Genomic DNA, 23,832 nt, shown 5'->3' with positions numbered 1-23,832 from the left:
CCCAAACTCCTGTTTGCCTCAAACCATTCAAAGTATTTTTGTATTGTAGTAAATAAAGAACATCGGTTGATTTTCATTCGAACGGTGTCGTCTTGAATGGTGAAACAAATTAACTGCAGCCGAGTGAGATCTGTGCTGCGTTCAAATCCACAAACGGTAAACAGTACGATTATAAACGCTTTTAATAAAAACAGTTTAAAATATAATTAATATGTTTTAGATGACTTCTTACTTCATAGTTCATCAGTTCTATAGCTAAACTAAATCAGTTTTCCAGCTGTTATTATAGTTATTGTTATTAACACCTTTGTGCAGCCAACACCCCCCCCCCCCCCCCCCCCCCCCGCAAATGTGTTATAATTGTGTTTATTGGAAAGCTCGTGCAGCTGAACAGTATTGAGATCCCATTTTCTGGGAGGTAAATTGAAATGGCAGCTGCTGTGACGCTGATTTTCTTCAGCATCTTCGGCGACGCAGTGGGATCCAGTCCTGATCGCTTATTAAACTCATTTGATTTTCTTTTTGTTCTCCTCCTGAACTCAGTCTGGTTTATGAAGTTGACTGATGAAGTGTGCCGGCACAGGGTTGTTATGAATTATCAGTTTTCACACACAACATATTTTTGATCCGCTTGTTTAACTGGCTGGAAACACCGCGGTTCTGATTTTTATTTATAAATCAGTTCATCATCAAGAACTTATTTACAGCATCTGAAATGACCTCTGGTTTAATTGAAATGTAATTGCTTATTAATATAAAAAAAAGCGTACTTAAAGCAATAGTTTACTTTAAAATGTGGATCATGTTACGTTATTTATATCCTAGTGGTTCCCAATAGTAGTCCTTGAGGAACACCGTCCTGCATGTTTTACTTGTTTCCCTACTTTGACGCACCTGATTTGAAAGAATCGGTGATTAACCGGCTTCTGCAGAACTTGAAGTAATTAAATCACTGAATCAGGGGTGTTAGTGCAGAGAAACAACTGAAACATTCAGGATGGTGTTCCTCAAGGACCAGTGTTGGGGAGCCACTGCTTTAGATTACTAAACAGACATTTTCACAAATAAATCTTAAGTAAATTTTAATAATTGTCTGTGACCTGTTCTAGCAAGATGAGTAATAAGAAATTAGTTAATACAGAGTTAATATATTTTAATTCTCTATCTCAAATGTCATCTATGACTTAAACATTTATTCTAGGAAATCAGCTAAAAAAAGCTGAAATTAACAAAAAATATAGCTGAAAATAACTGAAAAGTTAGAAAGAATCTTAACTACCAGAAGGAAGTGGGAGCTGAAATAAGCTCTAAAAAAAATGTGGAATTAGCTGAAAAGGATAAATTTATAACAGAGTTTAAAAAAAAAAAAAAGTAGCTGAGATAACTGAAAAAGCTGAAAGGAGCAGAAAAAAAGCTGAAAGGATCATAAGCTGAAATTAGAAGAAAGAAGTTAATTGGGCTGAAAGTAGAAGAAATTACCACGAAAAACTTGAATTTATCTGAAAACAGCTGAAATTAGCTAAATCTAAAAAGTAGCTGAAAATGTAGAACAAGCTTAATTTAGCATAAGAAAGAAGAAATGACATGTTTGCTGAAAGAAGCAGAAATGAGCACAAAAAGTGGAAATTATCTGAAAAAAGCTGAAATTGACAAAACGCAACTGAAAAGTAGCTAAAAGGCAGAAAAAAGCTGAAATTACAAGGAAGTGGAGAGAGCACATTTTTGCTGAATTGTGCTGAAAAAAGTTTAAAGCTTAATTGGCATATAGCAACTTTATAGTAGCTGAAATTGTAGAGAAAGCTGAAACTTGCAGAAATAAGCTGAAAAAAGCATAACAAGCTGAAATTAGAATAAGCACAAAAACGTTGTAGTTAGCAGAAATCTTAAAGTAGCACAAAAAAGCTGAAACAAACCAGCTGAAATGAGCTGTTACTTTCGCACAAGGAGCTGAAAGAAGCTGAAGCAGAACAAAATGTGCAAGGAGCAGTAAAAGCTTGTAAACAGATCTACAGATGTGAAGGATGTAAAATGAGCTCTGTTCATTTTCTACGAGGGAAACAATTTGTCACAGCAACAGACATGTTTAAAATGACATGCGTGAAAATGAGTCGGAAACGTTGCTGCCACTTTCAAGGCGCCATCTTGAACGTTGTACAGCCTCAGTTGCTGATCAGTTAAAAGGCCACAGATCTGTTCTAACCCTGCGTCGCCTTCACTTCCACATCAAAGGTGCTATTCCTAGGGCGAGTTACCTCATTAGTTGTGTTCACAGACCCTAAAGGGCAGAAAAACAAGGATTTTATTGCTGCAGAGCCCTCTCCCTTAGCATTAGCATTTTTGATTGTGGGCTCTTACAGTCCCTGGCAGTGCACTGTTCATGGAGCATTCCTACTTTAAACACTTTTTTAAGCAGCAGAAGCCGCCTCCCTCCATTCATCCATGGCGCTCTTACAGATAGATGCAGACAAGCAGCTGAAATCACAGGGACAGCTGAGAAAATGGCAGACAAAAGTGTTGAAAACAGCTTTGTCACACTGCTGTACCCTGAATCCCCGCTTTTTTTTTTTTTTTTCTTGCAGAGGAATCGTTCTTTATCGGTCGATAGCCGTCACATTTCACCCAGAGAGGCAGCTCGGCACCGGCCCGTTCTGTTTATTCCTCTCCAGATGGCATTAGCACGGTTGTATCTGATTAAATCGCAGCGCGGTTTAAGATGGAAGCCAATAAGAGCTCGTAATTAATAGCTGACAGTCTTGGTTATTGCCACATGCTCATCTCGTAATGAAGATGCCATATTTGGTGAAGTGTGATCGGGGACCTAATGTGGAATTTGCATCTCGTCTCTGCATGGATTGTGATCTCTCTACTTGCAAATCTTAGTGATTTGTCAAGTTTTAACCTTATATTTCAATAACCAGGAAACTGGACCGAAGTGTCAAAAGTGAAGCAGAAGTTCATATATATTGATTTTAGCTTCAAATATCACGACTCGATCTCTGGTAAGCTTGAGTAAATCTCTCCAGAGTACAAATGGTATTAATCTGTCGAGGAAATCTATATTTAAATATATATATGCGTGTGAATATGTAACAAGTTGGTGCAGAGCTTTTCAAAGTTGCTGTGAATTTCCCCTCGTGCCATTTTTAGTGCTTGCACCCCGTCATGCCTTACTGCGAGACCTGCAGGTTATTACAGCAGAACGTTCACGGCGTTGCGTTTCAAGTGGGTTTGCTCGCTGGGCCGTGGACTGCTGGGATATAAACCAGCAGATTAGCATGATTGGTGGCCCGCTGCCTAAACCAGAAGATTTGTTTTACTATTTGAAACAACTTTAAATTGTATAACGCCTCAGGCAAACATGTTCCAGTTAACAAATTGTAGATAAATACTCAGATTTAAAATAAAATATAAAGATGTTGGATAGTTTTTTGTGTATTTTGACCTGGTTTGAGCAGCGCTTTTATTCTTTTAACTGTCAAGAAGTCTTTTTTTTTTCTTCCAAAAAGAATATAAATACCTAAATAAAATAAAGGCTAGCAAGTACTTCAAACAACTTCAAGCAATACACTTTACTTTGATTCCCCTCTTAGGAGCATTAAAGATTACATTTGAACCATTTGGAGACCGTTTCAAAAAGTCCATCGTCTTTTCAGTTTTAAAGGTTTGCAGGAGTTCAGGTTGTCATCCTGGTCTTAATGTTGTGCAGGAACCTCGGACAACAAGTGAAGCTTTTTTCTTAATAATTAAAACCTTTAGTCATTCTTACTTTCTATATCAACTTGTTTCAACTTTTGATTGACTTGAAAATTAATGTTGCTTAAATTGAAACTTTCAGAAATGAATCACTGACTGTACATCCATAACAAGTTAGTTTGACACTACCGTCGTTCTAGATGGCAGCTACAACTATTTGACCTTAGCAAAAAAATGAAAATGGCCGTAATTAAGTCCGTTTTATAAATATTGAGCTATGATGTGCGGTGGTAGTAGCTGAGCGTTAATCTCAACACATACTCAGCAGTCCAACCATTTTCAGTCAGGTCATCTGGACGGTTTCTTTTTTTCAATGTGTGTGTGTGTGTGTGCTGAAACGTTTCACCTTTCATCCAGAAGGCTTCATCAGTCAAGGAAACACAACACAAAACTGATTCTCCCCCCAGCAGCTTACTCCAAAGTGGAACAAACCAGTTATGTTGGTGCTAAGATGGTTTCTTTGGCACGCCCCCTCCTCCGGTGCCCGCCCACTTCCTCGTCTACAGTCATGTCAAACTGGTTCAAAACCAACAAAGTCTATGCTCAATAATCCAGGTATGCAATCCAACAATTTTCAGTCTGGTCATCTGGGCAGTTTTTTTTTTTTGTTTGTTTTGTGCTGAAACGTTTCACCTTCCATCCAGAAGGCTTCATCATACTCAGCAGTGTTTCCCTAGGTCACTTGCCTGGACAAGGCACTCATCACCAGTGTTTTTTGTGGGTGGTAGGGAGGAGGAGATTTTGACACACCTGTGTTGCACGCTAGCTTGTAGGATGTTAGCTGTGTAGGATGCTAGCTGTTTAGTTTTCTGTTCAGTGCCCTGAGATGACTTATGTTGTGACTTGGCGCTATATAAATAAACTGAATTGAATTGAATTGATGCTGTGTAAGATGCTAGCTGTTTAGGATGCTAGCTGTGTAGGAGAGAAGCGGATTGCTGTGGCTGTAGCGTCTTAGCTAGTGCATTTATGTTGCGCAACTGCAATACAGATGCAAAAAAAATGTCTGACGCAAAATACCGATGTGAAGGTGGAGCTGTGGGTGAAGGACATTTCTATAGGCATGGGGATTGCTTCTGTTGACATGTTAAAGCGCCCTCGGATAACTGTAAGGGAAACGCTGTTTAGCACAAGGTATTTAGTAGTTTAAAACTTTGGCCTAAAAGGTGGCGGGTGATATACATTTTAGTTTATTTTAGACTCCTAAAAAAACCCAGCTGTTACTACCTGAGACACTACCTCAGACAGTGTTTTACTCACACAACTCTACGTGTACCACTTCATCTAGTTATCTACTTCTTTCTGCTTAACACAGAATATAATGTTTAATGCAAATTACCTGATCCTCCTCTTCTCTACCAGATCTTCTCCACTTAAAGCTCATTTTATCTCTAAAAGCTCAGTTCTAGTTGGATCATTTCCTGTTGTGCTGTTTTTTTTTTGTTACTCATCATTTCTTCATAACAGCTTCTGCTGCAGCCTTGCCATATTTTTAGTGGGTGATTGTGTGCGGTGTTCTGTGCACCTGTAAATGTTTACATAGCTGAGGCGGGGAAGAGAGAAAAAAAAAACAAGAAAATCAACATCAAACACAGACTGTGAGAAAACACACAAACACCCCACCTCAATATCATTTCCTGCCCGTTCAGAAACCCTGCGGTGCCAATTATACGGACCCTGATTGGCTGACTTGACAGGATGCAGTTTGGTGGAGCGACATGCGTGTTTATATGCGTGCAGCTTGATGATTCAGCAGGGTTCCCACTTTCTAAGGGGGGGAAACTCCAGAGTACGAGAACAATTACCCAATCAGTGCTCTGCATTCATCACAGTAGGTCAACGCCAAACGGAGCCTAAGAATCACGATAATGGACGTATTGATTAGGCGCACACTCGTTCACAAACGATCATTAATGCGTTTCGTCTCGTTTGTTTTCTGTAGTCTTTTCTGTTACGTCACGTCTTCGCCCGCCGCGAAACAAAGGGATGCAGAGAGACGAACGAACCTCGGCGATAAGAGTTGGGGGTAACACGAACATCCTTTGAGAAAACGGATGCCTGCGGCGTTATATCGAGAGCCTTGTAAACGATGCCTCGGCTGAGGCATGTTAGTATCTCGCGTGTTTGATCAGAAGCCTCTCTCAGCCGTAATGAATCACAACTTGCTCTGGAACTTAACACAAAGAGCTGTTTTCCCCCCTTCTTGATGTGTGACATTAATAGAAACAAAACAATGCAGCACTGCAGCGGTCCTGCGGGGTTTCCCTCGAGTTTGTTGATTTCTGCGCGCCGTATGCAAATCCTGATGCAGACGGAGACACAGAGACTCCAACTACAAGCTGCTTTCTTCTGACTGTCATCACCCACGCTGGATTCTGCAGCGTGATTCACTTGAACATCTTCAGCCCACTACATCTGCTGACAATATTTAGAATGCAGACGAGCACATGTGAGTGTGCAGAAGCACAGAGTATGGATCGAAGACAACGCAAGCTTGAAAGCTCCGTTTCAAGCACGATATCTATTTCTACCTCCTTTATTCTTTTAAATAATGCATTGCTACTGCCGCCTTTCAAGATAGTTGTAAGGCTGCTACGCTGAGCTGTAAGGCAAGCTCTCAGTTTACCGGTTGGTCTACGTTCCTACCCTCACCTATGGTCAAGAATTTTGGGTAGTGACCGAAAGAATGAGATTGTGGATACAGGCGGTTGAAATTAGTTTCCGCCGCAGGATAACTGGACTCTCCCTTAGAGATGAGGTGAGGAGTTCACTTATCCAGGAGAGACTCAGAGTAGAGCCACTGCTCCTCCACATCGAGAGGAGTCAGTTGAGATGATTTGAGCATCTGGTAAGGATGCTTCCTGGGCGTCTCTCTAGGGAGGTGCTTCGGGCATGTCCAACTGGGAGGAGCCCCTCGAAGACCCAGGACACGTTGGAGAGACGATATCTCGGTTGGGGAATGCCTTGGGGTCCTTCCAGAAGAGCTGGAAGAGGTGGCTGTGGAAAAGGATGTCTGGGCCTCCCTGCTCAAACTGCTGCCCCTGAGACCTGACTTTGGAATAAGCAGGAGATGATGGATGGATGGAAGGTACATACTTCACAAGAAGCGAGAAAATTTTCTCCCCAGGCCATTTAAAAAAAAAAAAGATCTCGTAGCCTTGGTTTAAACTAGTAGCTTGTTCTCAACACATCGCCACAAAACTTTTATAACGCTGTGGTCTGATACCTTTTGTCATTGGTATACGGAAATGTTAAAATTCCAGTATTTCTGCTGGTGCAAAGTACAGTGGATAGTTTTGAAGAGCATCTGGCTAAGGTTCAAGTCTAAACCACAAGTCTTTAAGGGCATATAAATACACACGTGATGGCTGCTTTGTGGAGAGAGGAAGCCCAAAAGTTGTGCACAAAGATTATTTGTCGTAACAGTTACATTACTTGCGCAACAAATTTGCACAGGCTAAACATGTTCATCTGACAAAAGGCAATCCGTTCTGCAATAGGAGGACCCTTCGAAGACTCCCCAGGAGTTCTGCGCTTGAGTTTCTTGTAAAGTATAAAACATGGCCTCAACAAACCTTGGTCTTGACCAAGGGTGTCAAACTCATTTATAAAAGGGGGCCAAAATCAAAACCTTTTTTAAACTAAGGGCCAATTTCAGAAACATCGACTCAAGTTAAATATCCAACATATTTTCTTAGTTACAGGTTCCTCAACAATAGTTTGATTGGTCTCATTTGATGTTCTCTGTTGTTCGTTCAACATCATAATGAACATCTTTAAATCACTTCTTGGTCTGCTGCCTTCATACATCTCCTCCTACATGTCTCTGCGTGAGTGCAGCTACGGAGTGCGCTCTCAGGACATTATTACCTGCAGTGTTCCCTCAGTGAGGACTGAACTAGGCAAAAGGGCCTTCTCCTACTCCGCTCCTGTTTCCTGGAATATCTTACAAAAAGATTTGAAGCTCTCGACCTTGACCTCTCTAAGTGGCTTTAAGAATCTGTTGGACTCCTGGCAGGGACCAATGCAGACATGTTCCTGTTTTTAGTTTTATACATTTGTCTTGGAATCTAGCTGTTTTTTTTTTTTGTTTGTTTTGTTACCTTTTTCCTTTTAGCCATCCTATTTGTTAAAAAAAAACAAAAAAAAAACTAGTATGAGTTTTTATAACTGCTTATTGTTGTTGCTGTTGTCCATTGTTGTCATCTTTCTTTGTTGAAATCAGGTCTCTCTTGTAAATGAGTCCTCGAGGCTCAATGGGATTTACCTGTATAAATAAAGGTTGATTGATAATCAAAGATTACTGGAAAATTTCAAGAGATGGAAGTATTTTGCGTTTCACATATCATCTTGAGGACCAGATAAGATGCCGAGGGCCACATTTGGCCCCTGGCCTTGTGTTTGACACACATGTTCTTGACAAACGTCTCAGTTCTTGCCGAGTACGTAACAAGCTTAAGACTATCTTAGGTTGGGAAAATGCAGTTTTAGTTAAACTAAGTTGCAATTTTGTGCGACTGTGAGACGTCTCGCTCAGAGTATGCGTGACTCTTTGCAACTTCCGCATCAAATTTTATCTCTTTTTATAAACAGGAATGTTAAAGCAATACTGGTGGTGTCCATCTTGGATTGGGTTAATGCCAACAGTTTATCGGTTGTAGAGTTGCATCCAATAACTACAATTGAAAAATGTTAATATGTCAAATAGTGGGTCAACGTCAAAAACCTGGGTGGGAAAGGTGAAACACCCACACCTTCCTCCATCCATCTGCCCCACTCTGTGCCCTTGAATAAGGTCCTTAAGCCCTATCTGCTCCCCCAGGTGCCCTAGATGGCAGCACTCTGCTCCACACAGAGGGCTGTGGTAGCTTGGTGGTCTGTGGTTGTCAGGTAGGGCATCCAGCATAAAAACAATTGCCAATGATATTTTACTAACAGAGCTGACTCTGAGGTCAATTCTAAGCTTGTAATGCTCCTGCGTTCACTTTAAGTTTGCTTCTTCCATCCCTCTCCTCCTGTACTCTGACACCCCCTGGGGCCTCACTTCCATTTTCACGTTTGGTTCTCTCCTCCCATATATCTCCTGATCCTAAAATAATAAGTAAATAAATGAACCCCAGCCCTCCGTCTGTCTCCAGTGGTTGCCATGGTTACAGTTTGTTCTGCTCATCAGGTGCCCGCTGCGCTTAAACAGTCTGTCAGCAGTTTAATTACTCATCCTTTCATTTCTCTTTCTCCTTAACTTCTGTGCCACATGTTTGCTTCTTCCCCTCCTGATACATGGGATGGTGGTGGTGGTGGTGGTGGGGGGGTCTCAGTGTCAGTCTGGATATTGTCATCATTTCATTCTTATTATACAATGCTTTACGTCCTCCTTCTGTATGTTTGACTAACAGTCTAATTAAACATTTGTTTCAGTCTTTAAGTTTCTCCTTTAATGAAATAAATGAAGAAGACAAGAATATAAGAGTGATCGTGTAAGACGTGTCTTTCCTCATGTCCTTCTAGTTTATTGTCTTAAACGGCCTCTCTCCACCATGCTCCATCTTTTAATCGCCCCACTATTCTTCAACAGCTCAGCTTTTCACATGGCCCTCGTCCATCGTTTGTCATCCGATCGTCCATCTATCAAATCTCCCTCTCCCTGCAGAGACCACGTTCCCACCCCCCCATTTCATGGTTTCAAATCCTCCATTTCCCTCCTTGATTGAAGGCTGGTTAAATCACGAAGGTGTCTGACATTCTACATCTATCGTCCATCATCCTTGACATCTAATCATGCGTCTGTCTGTTTCGTGTAATTATCTCGAATGTCTTCAGCCTTCACATTTGGCTGCGATTTCGTCATCTCTTAATCAGACGTTTCTCTCCTATCCTTTTTTAAAGTTTTACATTCAACATTAGTTTGGGTTTGACTCTGCTGTGCACTGAAGTGTTGTGAATTGCATCTAAAAGCATTCGAAGGTGCCAAAACAGAGCATGTGGATGAATTATCTGCAGTTTATTTTACTTTTTTTTTCTGGCTCACAAGTTATTCAACCCAGTTTTACTGGAAACAAAATTATGCCGGAAATTTTGATTCAAGTAGATGTCATTTCCTGCGTTCTGGAGTATTTTAACAGGTTGTTAAAAATCTTTTTACCTACATAAGTAAACACTTGATTCAATAACTATTTTAGAGAGCAACAAGAAGTAGCCTGACCAACAGCTCCCCTTGTGTGAATAGAAATGCTCCGCTTCTCTCCAGCACCATTGCCACTGCCTTCATGTGCTTCAATTCTCAGTGGTTTAGTTGTACAATGAAGACTTCTTCTTTTATTTTTATGAAAGTAAATTGAACTGTTTTTTTTACATTTTGATTGCTGTTCTTTTGGCAAAGTGGCGCCGTTGTTTTGATACATGACGTACGTCACATGATTACCCATCAAACTTTTCTTTCATATTTTTAATAAATCAAAATGTTATTAATGACCCACTCAAACTTTTAAACTGATTTGCATTTTACTAATGCTGTTTAATTATATTTGTTTTTAATTACATTGACAATGACTGTACTTTTAGGGGCGTAGATTTTTTTTTTTAAGGCTAGAAGTGGAAAAGTTTACTTGATGGGGCAGCTCGTAGGTGATATTAAGAAGCTCGTAAGTGGCCGTTATGCTTAAAATTAGTTCTTGTGTAATTATTTTCAGATTACATATCCAATATAGGTTTTATTTGTTCAAGGCAGTTCATAACTTTATTATTAGTCAGTCTGAGTTGCCAGATCCAAGCAAACAGTCACCAGAATGCACCCTGTCAAAATAAGCGTTTCCGGATCCTGTTCCGGCAGGATCCAGCTCAAATTAAGCCCTGGTTCTGCAGAAAAGACCAAATTGTATAGTGTGTGTTTAATTATAGATTTTTTTAAAGTGTTGAGCAAAGACTTTATAGACTTGCTCACTGACTGGACGGCGTGCAGAAGGTTGTTGCAATGAGGGAAGCCTCAAATCTATCAAAACATCAGTGTTTACTTGTGACGTTACAGCTAATTCAAAGTAAACTTGTAGCCTGATATTGCTGTAGGATTGTCTTTGTTCAGCTTATTAGTTTGTCAAATTGCTAAAACTTTCTATATCAAAGCTAAAGGTTAAGAGCACACATATTCTTTAAAGTACCCAAACATAACAAGGCTGCTTTTCTTTGACCAGTCTGCCGTGCAGTCTTTATTTTCTCAGCCTCGAAAACATCAAAGGAAATTTCTTCAACTTTCTTCGACTCCTTCACAATAAGAGAAACAAACACAATGTGCTGAATTAATACTCTCATAACTTTAAAAGATCTTTAAAATAGTTTACAGTTTTCCCTCCGCTCATAAAATCACAACCGTCTCAATGCTGCGAGCGTTATGTGCGAGCTAAAGCTGTTGGCTAATTAAATATTTGATTTATTTGTATTCTACAGCTGACTGTACAGCAGGTGTTAAACTCATGATAAAGGTTTTCCATCAGTACAAAGACGTCGACCTCTGCACAGCTTCTTATGTAGAACAAGCTTGCAATCACTTCCTTTAATGCATTTATGTACATTTTGCAAATCTAATCTAGTCAGGTATTTCAGCGCAGATGATTGTCAACTGGCGAGGGGAAGAATATGTGACCAAGTAAATTACCTTTACTACAAAATATAAAGATATTACATGGTAATATCAGTGATAATACATTTGTGCAGTAGAAACGTACTGACGACTCATTTCAGTTTGTAATTGCACATTTTTGCATATTTAACACATTTTAAAATGTAAAAAATAATCTCTTGCACATCGAAGTCATGCACACAGAAAAAATCAGTAATACCTTCATATTAGTAATAACTAATTTAGGCTTTGTGTATTTACCTTCCTCAAAGTACCATTTTGCACATTATAAAGTACTCTAATGTAGATAATCGTAAATGAAAAGCACTCATCTTGCACTTCTCCAGTGATATCTCAAAGCTCCTTTACTCCATGTCACATTCACTCACACATACACCAGTTTCCGCATCAGGGATACGCTGGGGTTTGTTGTCCTGCCCAAGGACTCTTGTGCACATGACGGGGGTAATCAGAATCAAACAACCAACTCTTTGATTGGCAGATGACCGCTCTGCCTCCTGCTGCCCGTAGTTGTATGATCACGATACAAAATGGTCAGTGATGACTACAGCGCCACCTGGGCCATTTTCCCATCGCAGATCCTTATACTTAAAGGATCAGACTTTATAGACGATGTTGTTTCTGATAGTTATCAGTAATTTGTACCGGATCAGCCGTGACATCAGTCAGCTCACAGAGTGTAGAGAAAATGGTACCAGTGCTAACAGCTAGCCAAACTGGAGCCCTTATTTATTTGTTTAGGATTCTGAAACAATTCAATTTCCAAAATGTCACACCAGTGGGAATGTGGCTGTGGTAGCTCGGCAGTCAGTGCCACAGTTTTGTAATCCTGAAGTTGCGGATTCGAGCCCAGGTTGCGTCAGGAAGGGCGTTCGGCGTCAAACATTTGCCAAATCTTTCATTTGAGATCTCTTGCTGTGGCGACCCCTGTTGAAGGGAGCAGCCGAAAGAAACGTACAAGTGTTAAAGAATGCTACGCTAGCTAATATTAAACTCTACGTTTTTGAACGGCGCGGATTAGTTTGTCGCTGCTTTCTCAACTGAACGTCTGCTGAATACGTCGGTCTGTCCGGAGCTGAGGAAACCAGATGAACGGCAACACCGACGTCGTTTGGTTGAAAAAAAACAACGTCATGCTAAAAGTGTAGCGATTTAATATTGGCTGAGGTAGCAGTCTTTCGTGCAGGTATGTCGTTTTGGAGGAAACGGTGTAAAAATTAAATAAATTCATAAAATAAGCTTTGGTTTGGCTAGCTAGCATTTGGGTTCAAAATGTTGCAGCCCGATTCTTAACTGGTACAGGCAAAAGAGAACACATTACTCCAGTTCTGGCCTCCCTTCACTGGCTCCCAGTTCATTTTCAAATTTATTTCAAAATCCTTCTATATGTGTTTTTAAATCTCTGAACAGTTCTGCCCCCTCTTATCTCACTGATCTGTTGCAGCCATATGTCCCACAGTGCTCTCTGAGGTCAGCAGACCAGATGCTTTTATTGGTTCCAGGCACTTGTTTTAAGCTCAGAGGTGACGAGGCTTTCTCTGCTGCAGGTCCAAAACTGTGGAATGAGTTACCACTACATGTCAGACAGGCTCCCTCTCACTGTTTTTAAGCCTCGTTGGAGAACTCACTTTTATTCCCTGGCTTTTTCTACGCTGTGTGATTTGATTTTAACTTATCTGTATTTTGCAACGTTAGTCATTTAGTTCTTATATTTACCTCTGTGGATTTATGTATTTTATCCTGTGTCCTTGGCTTGTTTTTTGTTGTACAGCACTTTGGTTGGCCCTGTTGCTATTTTAAGTGCTTTATAAATAAAGTGGTATAGTAGGGTAGCTATTAGCATAGCCTATCAGTGGTGCCCAATCCTGGTCTTGGAGGGATTCTATCCTGCACATAATCAGATGTTCCCCTGCTTTTCTGCAGATCTCTAAGTTCTGCAGAAGCCTGTTGTTCATAATTTATTCAAATCAGGTGTGCAGAAACGGAGAATCAACTAAAACCTGCAGGATAGTGGCCCTTCAGGACCATCTTTGGGCACTATGACCTTTTCCATTTCCTCTATGCTCTATTTTCAAAACTGATGAGATAGGAACTATTGATAACCGTCTGAGAAACATCACTTCAAACATCAGATTTTCCCTTTAAATCAAAGTCAACTTATGCACTCTGCAAAACTCAATCACTGCTATTTATTTGTTTCCTTATTGGGGATCGCCTTTCATAACTGAATAGTTTTCAGCACTCGTCTGTTGTCACGCCTTCCATTTTTTTCTTTCCCTCCGTGCTTCCATTCACCCACCAGTCTGCTCACTTTGGCAGAGCTCCTGCTTCGAACAGTGGGCATCCCATCTGTTCATCTCCCGTTACTGCACCCCCAGACTGACAGACACCCTCAGTAACAATGAGACACTCGGTGCATCCGTGAGCTAATTGAGAAAATGTTCTTTTAATGCTCCTTTTTTTTTTTTTCTTCCTATTTTTAGTTTCATTGTTTCACCAGATGACACTTACCTGCTCTGTATTCTTGGTGTTCTCATTAGCAGAGGAGCAAAGCCTATTATGGAATTATGATTTGGTTAAAGGAAATCAAAAGGCCTCTTTGTTGCACTTCAAAAGATTCCTGTTATCACCTCTTCGGAGTCGGTGCCGCTCCGGTTCAAAGGGAGAATCAACCCGTCTTAAACGATCAACTGAGCAAACGATGAGCCTCGAATCTTTTAGTTTTTGTTTGTTTTTAAGCTGAATATTTTGTTTTCTGGCTAATTATAATCTCAGTTTTCTTTACGTTCTTAATTGGCACGTCTATTAGCAGCAGCAGCCCCATGGCACGCTGAAACCCCTCCTAGCTTTGTCTTTAAATAGCTTTGTCTGTTATCTTTCAGGTTTTTTTTAGGCCGTGTAAGACTAATTGTAGCCAGTGGTGTGGTGGGGAGAAAAGCAACATACTGATAGCCATCTGTCATTTTTAATTATTTGTTCTTTATCTACCTTTCTATGATTCCTTCCTTCACATGAAACGAGTGCCGGTTAGTCATGTAACACTCCTAACTCCTGCAGTTTATGCAAAAAAAACCAACAAAAAAAATGTTCTTGCTTTTCAAGCCCCGTTGTTTTTTTCTTCTATAAAACCACCCAGAGTTTCTCTTGCTCTCTTTCATCCCTCTCTTGACATTAGCCCTCCATCACCCACCCCCTCTCCTCCTAATCTCTTTTTTCCTCTTAATTTCTTTCTTATCACGTGAAGCTTCATTCACGATTCTCACTCTTTCTCTGCAATACTTTCATCCACTGTCTTAGCCTTCAGTCCTCATCACTGTCTCGTTCCCCCCCCCCCCCCCCCCCCCTCCCCCTCCCCCTCCCGCCCCCCCCCCCCCCCCCCACTATCCATTTCTTTCTCATCGCCCTCTTATCCTCCTCTATCCAGTCACTCTGATCTCGTGTCAGTGTGCCGAATCTGTTTGTGTGCACACTTATACGCAGCTTATGTAAAGAGCCTCAGATGAAGGGAGCTGCTCTCTGCCGCCGCCACATAAACACACACTGCGCTGCACACACACACACACACACACACACACACACACACACACACACACCGCCAGGTGAGATTACATAAAAGCCGGGTGATGAAAGCCGAGCTGAGACACACCTATTGAGTAATCTGATCCAGGACAGCTGGCTGACACGGAGACGGAGGAAGAGGGGTGTTATACGGTGGCCCTGATGTTTAAACGAACAACGTTTCAAAAAACGAAATCACATTTGATAAAGCACGGCAACATTTCAAAATATGCGATTACATTAAGCCAAACCGGAAGTGGACAAACCGGAAGTGGCGAAAAAAACAGAATTAATTTTTTTTTTTTTTACGCAATTGTTCAAATCCGCGCAACAGGCAGAGTTACTTCCGGTTCAAAAGCCAAACGCACCGTCATCCAATCAGGATGTCTCATGTTTCCCACTGTTCCCACCACTTCCGGTTTTGGCTTAATGTAATTGCATTTATTGAAACGTAATTCAATCTTTTCACCACTTCCGGTTTGACCACTATTATATAATATATATATTATATATATTGGTGGTTATATATTATATATATATATATATATATATATAATATATATTTTTTTGTTTGTTTTTGGAAATGCAATTCCATTTTTCTCCCACCACTTCCGGTTTGACTACTTCCAGTTTGGCTTAATGTAATTGTGTTTTTTTTTGTTTTGTTTGTTGTTTTTGGAAATGCAATTCTATTTTTTTTCACCACTTCTAGTTTGGCTTAGCGTAATTGTTTTTGTGGGGTTCTTTTTTTTTTGTTTTTGGAAATGCAATTCCATTTTTCTCCCACCACTTCCGGTTTGACTACTTCCGGTTTGGCTTAATGCAATTCCATTTTTCTCCCACCACTTCCGGTTTGTCTACTTCCGGTTTGGCTTAATGCAATTCCATTTTTTCCAAATGTTTTGTTTAAACCTCAAAGAAACCATAGTGCAAGGTTCACAAGAGCCTGATGGAAACTCAGGCGTCTAAACCGTGCGGGAGATTTGATTCTGCTCGTGTGTGTCGTCTGCTTTCTGCTCTGAATGCACATTTGTTCATTATTCACAGGCCCCGGGTGTGTTTGTGTGAGACGGAGCTCCGAGCTCTCAGCTCTGTGTTTGAGCCCATCGCAGTGATGAACTCAGTGATTCAGCACAAGAGAGAGGGAGCTAACAATGCACACACGGTCGACTCTGCTGGACCGTAATACGCTACACGTCTGAACGTCCACGAGCTTTACCTCTTCCGTCTGTGCGCCTCTATAATCCGAATCAGCTCCACATGTTATCCAGGTTTAGGTCACTGCGCGTGTGTAGATGTGTGTGTTTGTGTTTGTGTTTGAGCTCGGCCTCAGGTGTTGCTGCGTGTGTCAGCCCAGCACTGGGAAGGTGGGGGAGTGGGTTGTTTTGTCTGCTGGGACCTGTCCCACTCCCATCCACGTGTCACACACTCCTCCACACATCAAAAAAAAAATCGAAGGCTGATGTAGGTCAGCGTCAACGGAGAGCTGAAGAAATTCCAATCCCACGATATCCTCTTATAGATGAAGAAAACCTGGAAAATCCCGAGTCGCCCGCTGGATTCCAGCACGGTATTCCAACGTCTAGAACAAGAAAACAATCCAAGGATCCGCTTCGTTTAAAATCCAACGTTTGGCATCTCGGTGCGATTTCCTCACGACAGCACTGGACTCAAACCTTTGACCTGAGGCACTCCTCTCCCGGATGCTTCTCATTTTTATCTCTTCCATTTTCTCCTCCATCCCTGGACTTTTCCGAGCGTTTCTCAGCCGTCGCAGTGTTCTCCCACTCTGATGTAGTTATTGATGACCTTGGACTGCAGTGAAGGTTTGTCTCGTCGATGAGCTGGAAAACCTAAAACAAGAGACGCACGTTAGTAAAAAAAACCACCAATGTTCAGGGTGCATGTGATCTGGTAAAAAAAAAACAAAAATATGTGCACTCGCATCCAACCAGCTGACCTGCTCCCTCATCCCTCAACTCCACCTTGCCACCCTTAATTTGTATCTCCCGCCTCTCCTCGCTCCCTCTCACCCGTCTGTCAAACAGAACCAGGAGCTGTGAGACCCTCAACGCTCCTCAGCGGGCGACGGCTTATTGCTGCACAGACGCACTCGGCGACACACACCGTATGATCGTGCAACACTTTCACACACCTCCACAACCGCCGTCGCCACATCCAGTAAGTAGTCATGCAGTGATACTGTGCGCGTGCACACACACGCACACACTGAGCCTCTGCTTCTCTTTCAAACACACATCTTAATGAAACAACGGAGCTATTGATGAGCTCCACAAATGTCACAGTTCAGAAGTCCACCCAGCCGCTCTGGCCTGTCAGTCAAGCCCCAAAAGCAGACGCCTTAAAAAAATCTATTTCTATCCTTTTGCTTCAAAGCTCTCTCTTGCATCTTTTTTCTTTTTTTTGTGTGTGTGTGTGTGGGGGGGGGGGGGGGTCCGTTTACCTCCTCCCAGCAGCTGCATTCAGACATATACTCTGCCCAAACCTGAAAAATATCTTGTGCTCACTTTCCTACTTCCATTCTTGCCCATTAAAGTCTGCTTGTCATCAGTCTTCGACCCCCCCCACCCCACACACACACACACACACACACACACACCCCACCACCATCCTTGTGCCGTGATGAAAAGGTGGAATTACTAACCTTGTTTTCCGGATCATTCCACCACGACTCCAGGAGCAGTCACATCTCTCCGTCTCGGCGGCTCTCGCTCTATCTCAGCTCCTCGTTTAAAAAATAAATAAAATAACACCCATCTCTCTCTCTCTCTCTCTCCTGCATCTATCTCTCTCTGTCTATCCCCCCCTCTCCTCCTCTTCGCTCCACACACTCCCTTCGCTCGGTGTCGACAGCTGCAGCGCTCTGTCTGCCTCCACTGACGCTCCTCCGTCGGGCTGATTGAATTTTAAGTCTTGTTAATCCCACAGAACAGGTACAGGACGGACGACTAAAAGCTGCACATATCTCTGCTTTTCTTCAAGGTTTTTTATTTTGTTTTGGACTTGTTCACCCCTGAGTCACTTTTTTCTCTTAATTTATGATTCCCATCATGTCTTTTTGTTGCCTGTTTTTGCTGATTATCCTCATCTCTGTCTGCCGACTGTGATTCCCTGCGAGGAGCAGAAGACGGCACTGTGATCCGTCTCCGCAGTGTCAAGCTGAAAGAGTACACAAGAGGGAGAGGCACGAATATGAGGAGCAGCAGGAATGCTGGGATGAGGCGACAGGGTGGGGTGGGAGGTGGAGAGGAGAAAACGAGCGACGTACAAGAGGAGCTGAGATTAGGCAGGTGGAGAACTGGAAAAGACGAAGAACATTACAGTAACAGTAATAGATTACTCCGCTGGAAAGGAATCAATTGGTTACATTTTCTTTTTTTTTTAGCCAAGGAATTACTGTTATTTAATACAAAAAGCATTTTGACTTAACAATTTTAGTCTTTTTCTTCAAACTAAAGTGCAGCAGGCTGAGTAACACAATGAATAGACCTTTTTACAGCTTTTAATGCGTAAAGTCAGGCACTGTGCTCAAATACTTAAAGAGCTACTTCTGGTGTTCAAAGTTAACATTCAACACTAATAATTTGGTCCTTTACACCAGCATCTTCATACAGTGGTCCCTCGTTTACCACGGGGGATCCATACCCTGAAACCCCGAGATGAGAGGAAAAACCACAAAATAAGAATAGTAGTACAAGTAGTAGTTTATTTTAGTATATATATATATATATATATATATATATATATATATATATGGCATTTTAAACCCTTCCCACACTCTTACATTATTCTAAACAATGTTTCTAAACTCCAAACACACTAAAAGAACACAGAATGTCATGATTTCCCCCTCTCTGCCTCCGCTTCTCTCAGCCACCAGCAAGCGCTCTTGGCCACGCCCACTTTTCTGCTCTGCACGGTGAACAGCTGATCAGCTGCAGGAGGAAGTTTATCCTGCAGTATGGGCTGCACAAATACTTTAAAATGTATTTTAAATAAGAATGCCATGCTGGATCGTGCGGCTCATCCATCATCAATGTAGATGAACAGGTGCTGAGATATATTCATCAATTAAAACGGATTCTTCATTTTTCTGGACTGAATAAAACGTGCATTGAATTTAATGAAATGTAATGTGAGACGTTATTTATCTTTGACCCATCAAAATGAATGTGGTCATTTATTTTACAGAATCAAAGTTTAACATCAACATTTACATTAATTTGGCAGAATATGAGAATAACAACATAATCAATCAGCTTTACAACCAGGAAAACCATACGGCCATGATTTTCCGTTGCTTCACCACAGACATTAATGAAAACTGTACAATTATGATCAATTATCCACACGGCGGTGGATGAGCACTTTACACAGACATTTCTAAATTATCTGGAAGGATTTCTACTTGAGAGAAGAATTTAAAGATGGAAATGAAGTTTAAAAGGAGTAAAAGATGGTGTGTGAGGGGGAGTGTTGACCAGAACCGACACTCTCCATTCGAACCCAGCTTTTCCTCGGTACGCTTGGTAGTAAACTTGACTCATTACCTCTCTGAAGATGAATCAGCAGATATGGAGTTCCAGTTAACGCTACCTGTCCAGCGTCTCCATAGGATGGCTGTGACTCGTCCGAAGTAGTGACGAGATTCCGTCCGACACAAGCTCACCTCAGCAAGTGGACTTCACATGAGTGGAGTCCTTCAGAAGTTCCACTCAGAGGTGGAAGATGTTATAATCCAAACTCGGAAGAGCCTTATCATGGCTGGACTTCTGTTCTCCCAAACGACTTCATAGAACTGCGAACATCTCAGAACTTCTCAGACCGGAGAACCAGGAAGTACCGGCATTTTAAAGAGCTCTATTCCCGGTCCATTTGATAGTTCCTGATTGGTCAATATCAACCAGGCAGGGGTGTGGTTTGTGACGTAAGAGGTTACTAGAAGTCAGAAAACAGCAAGAATTGTTATGGAACAGATTAAAACTGTTCTCAGAGACAGAGAGTTTTGTTTTGGCGAGTTTGGAGAAACAGGTGCCAACTTCTCTGTTGACGTCTGAGAGGATGTAAACAAGACAGTTGTTCCAACAACATGTCTGCTTCGACTCCTGACCTTGGAAAACGCACACTTGCTCATTCAAAGACAGAAATCAGAAAATGCATGATTACTCTGTAACAGGCCTTAACATGAATTCTAACTTTGCATGAGGAACTAAAAAATCATTGTTACTGTTTTACAGTTAATAAAATTGATTAGTTCACTGTAACATCTAAAATGTTTGAACTAAAACACTTTGATTATCAAACATTTGTAAAACAGGAATGATAATAGAAAAGAGAGTGTTCTTTCACTTGAATTTTCAAGAAAGAAAGTCTCAGGATGGGTGAACCTGTATTTCTGGATTCAAATCAATGAAATGACAGTTTCTGTCCCACAAGGTTCTTAAGGTCAAGGGTTTTGACCTTAGGCTTAGTTTTGACATCAGGTTAAGTTCACTACATCAATCAGCCAATTGTTAGTCATGTCCAATCTTATTTTGACAAACCGCGATGGAGCGAGTACGCAATAAACTAACCATGAAGTTGCGAGGGACAACTGTACACTTCTATATACACAGCTCCAGTCCAGATCTCTATGTTGGAGAAACCAAACTGCTTCTCCACAGACGCATGGCTCAACACAGGTGAGCTCCTCAGGACAAGACTTGTTGGTTGGTTTGAGAGGTGGGTGAAGGAAGCAATATATGTAAAAAAGAGAGACCATCTTTAAACAAAAGAGGAGGTCTCAGATTTCAACTTTCTAAAACTTACAATGCAGCTTTAGTCCTAATGCCCAGTCATTTTCACTCCTATCGGGAATTGCATCCGTGTGACCAAAGTGGCTCCTCTGAGTCAAACTAACAAAGACCCTTATGAACCCCTATTGTGAGGATTGACAGGACAATCTGCACATGTATCTAGCTTACCTCAGCTTTAATAACTTGAACCCCACACTCTCTGTTCTTTGAGTTGATAAAGCTCCTTGGATGAGAAGCAAAACGTCTTCTGTTACAAATAAAGTTCAGTTGTTTTTTGTCTTGAACTTTGTTTTAATTTTCCATGTTCTGGATGACTGAGAATCTTCGCCATTGTGTTTACAAACTTATTTATAAACCAGTTTTACTGGTATTTAAGGTTGAGAATAAATGTTTCCAGGTGAAAGAATAACTGCAGAGCAGCTAAAACACACGTGGATATGAACAAGGTTAGCGTTGACCTGACTGGACATGGTTGGATTCTTTACCTGGATTATTGAGCATGAACATTAATGATATGAATGGACATTGTTTAGATTAAATATATTTCAACAAACCGGAAGTAGGTATAAATATATCTAGACAACAATGCATTGCAATATACCAACTTTAAGCATGATCATCGGTATCTGCAAGAAGGTCAATTTAAGACATTGTGTTCCTTGAAGATATGCATATCACCCACCACCTTTCATGCCGTGCAAGTTTGAAACTATGATCTTATGATGACGAGGGAAGAAGTTGAAGATGTTTTTAGATCAACCATCAAAATAATGTTGAGCATAATCTTGTGCAATATTACAAGAAATGTTGATGACTTTCAGCTGCCACCAGGACAGACCGTGTATGTAATTTGATGGAGCTATCTCTCCTTTTGTGTCTTTGCTTTTATCTGTTACTTTTATTTATACCTCTTGGGACCATTTTGTTTTTGGGCGACTCCAAAGGTCAGTTGAAGAGGTACGTCCAAGGATTGACTCTTAAAGTTGTTTCTTGTTTTAAGATAATATTACTTTGTGTAGCACTTGGGGTATGTGTTGAAGATGAATCCCAGCTGCTACCACACCAGGTTTGACTAAAATATCTGTCAAATAAACTGAATTGTAGCCATTTTTTGTGTTTTCTAACATCTGACTGTGGCGATCATCGTGAATTGAGTTAATCGAAATCTAAGCGGTTGTAGATGTACAAAATATTTCCTGAGACTTCTATTAAAATGTGTCCAGTGGTCCATGAGAACTTTTACTAACACACATGCACACAGATACAAGCAATTGCATGATTGTCTGTATTCCATGGTGGGGGATAATAAATGCTCATTATACAAACATGCACAATCCTGGTTTTAGTCACGACATGTGATTTATAAATTAATCATGGACTCAACAAATTTATTTTATGGGAGTAATGCGTACTTCTAAACAAACCTCCTGAACATCCCTGCATCGTTAGCTCTCAGTTGTATGTAAATAAAGAAAATCAAGAAGTTGTTGGTAAATAAAGTACTGAAGGTATCGGTCAGTGCATTAATGATTGTACCTCAGTTTTATATAAGTTGCATTCAAATAGCAATAAAGTACAGTTAGGGTAAAAGAAGAAAAAATAGTGTTTCATCTGATGGGATTTCTTTTCCACTATAAAAGATCAAAGTCTCCCCCCTCTGATGGACAAATGAGGTGAGGCGGAGGAAGGAGTCGGCTGGTTAGACGACAGGAAGCGGAGTGCCTTAAGCAACCGTGGGTCAGATCAGGATGAAAGGTTGAGCAGAGGATGATTAAGAGACCGAGCGTGTAAGTGCCGTCTTGTGAGGGCATAGGTAGAGAGGCCAGGGATCCCTGGGGGGAGTGAGAGAGATAAGTGAAAACGCAAAGGGGTAGGCGACGGAAAGAAAGGAGTGGGTGAAGTGATGGGAAAGCGCCTAGACGACACCACTTCAAAAGATAGCTGATTTTTCCTGCCGTACAGCAATGGCTGCTGTAAACAGCCGTTTATTGGGAACTGTGGGTGGCGTTGTTGCTAAAGCAGGAAGTGTAACGTCGGACCTGTCTGAGGTTGGAGTCGGGTCCGTTCCAGCAATCACAGATGTGCAGGTTGATTTTGTCAACAACGCCTCACGCTGATAAGATTTTCAGAGATACAAATGACAAATTATAGAGGCCAGCGATTGAGAACTGGGTGCGTCGAGGCTGAATCCGTTCTTCGTGTCTACATTTCCACCCAGGAGTCCACTTTTTATTTTCCTCCATCTTGGATCTACCTTTTTGTGTTTATCTGCAAGGCGTACGGGGAACTCTGTCAAACGAGAATGTTCAGAAAGCTGAAGGGACCTGTAAAAGGGGGCGTCCTCCTCAACAATGGCCAGATAACATCTGCAGCTGGACAGGGCTCCCTTTCCATGTCCTCATCTGTCTTGTTGAGGGTCGGTCCGGTAGAAGGTTGCTGGTGACTGATTGTTTGTACTGCCCCCATGGCACTAAGCTAAGGGACTAATAATAATAGGAACAAAGTGTTGATACGTCTAGACTTTCCACCTCACATTTGTTTTTTGTTATAGTTGTTCTTGTCTTCTCTGTGCTCTTTTTTTTTTTCTCGCTAAATATTTTTGTCACGCGTAGTGTAGCGTCGAAGGGAACTGGAAATACTCTCCCTCCCTCCCTTTTGTGAGCTGGATAACTTGAAAAATAATCAACATACCGACATCCATTTTGGTTTCCATTCTTATCTGAGTGACAAATGTTTCTGTGTTAAGGTTAGAAATAGTGTATCTGGTTCAATGCCTTTTTTCTGAGGAGTCCCACAGGGCTCAGTTCTTGGACCCCTTCTGTTTGCACTCTGCTCCATTTGGGTCTATTCTGAGGAAATATGGTCTTTCTTTTCATTATTATGCTGATAATTGTCAGATTTATCTGCCCTTGTAACCTAATAGTTCTTGCTCCATTCACCCTTTGTTAAAATGTCTTGATGATATCAAGAAATAGATGGTTTCAAATCCTGTTTACTCTGGCTTTTTACAGTGTGATTCAATTTAGTGTTGCATTATTTTGTTTTGTTTTTCTTTTGATGCTTTTAATTATT

The 23,832-nt window shown here is 41.2% G+C and overlaps 2 protein-coding genes across 3 annotated transcripts in view; one reads left to right on the top strand and one right to left on the bottom strand.

Moving 5' to 3' along the window:
- The window catches only part of LOC119409675 (leucine-rich repeat and fibronectin type-III domain-containing protein 4), a 59,655-nt gene extending 41,786 nt beyond the window's left edge, over positions 1-17,869 (bottom strand). The window contains exons 1-2 of the mRNA XM_037676580.1: positions 17,610-17,869; positions 16,164-16,797 (exon numbers count right to left, since the gene is read on the bottom strand). The gene's annotated coding sequence lies outside the window, so the exon portion shown is untranslated. The remainder of the gene's footprint in view (positions 1-16,163; positions 16,798-17,609) is intronic.
- LOC119409659 (pyruvate carboxylase, mitochondrial) overlaps positions 1-23,832 on the top strand; it is a 472,483-nt gene that overhangs the window by 320,891 nt on the left and 127,760 nt on the right. The gene's annotated exons all lie outside the window — the stretch shown is intronic.

The sequence above is a fragment of the Nematolebias whitei genome, chromosome 1 (genome assembly GCF_014905685.2).
Source record: "Nematolebias whitei isolate Nwh7 chromosome 1, NemWhi1, whole genome shotgun sequence".
NCBI classification, from domain to species: domain Eukaryota; kingdom Metazoa; phylum Chordata; class Actinopteri; order Cyprinodontiformes; family Rivulidae; genus Nematolebias; species Nematolebias whitei.
The sequence above is the reverse complement of the archived record's forward strand: the minus strand, read 5'-3'. Positions and strand labels throughout refer to the sequence as shown.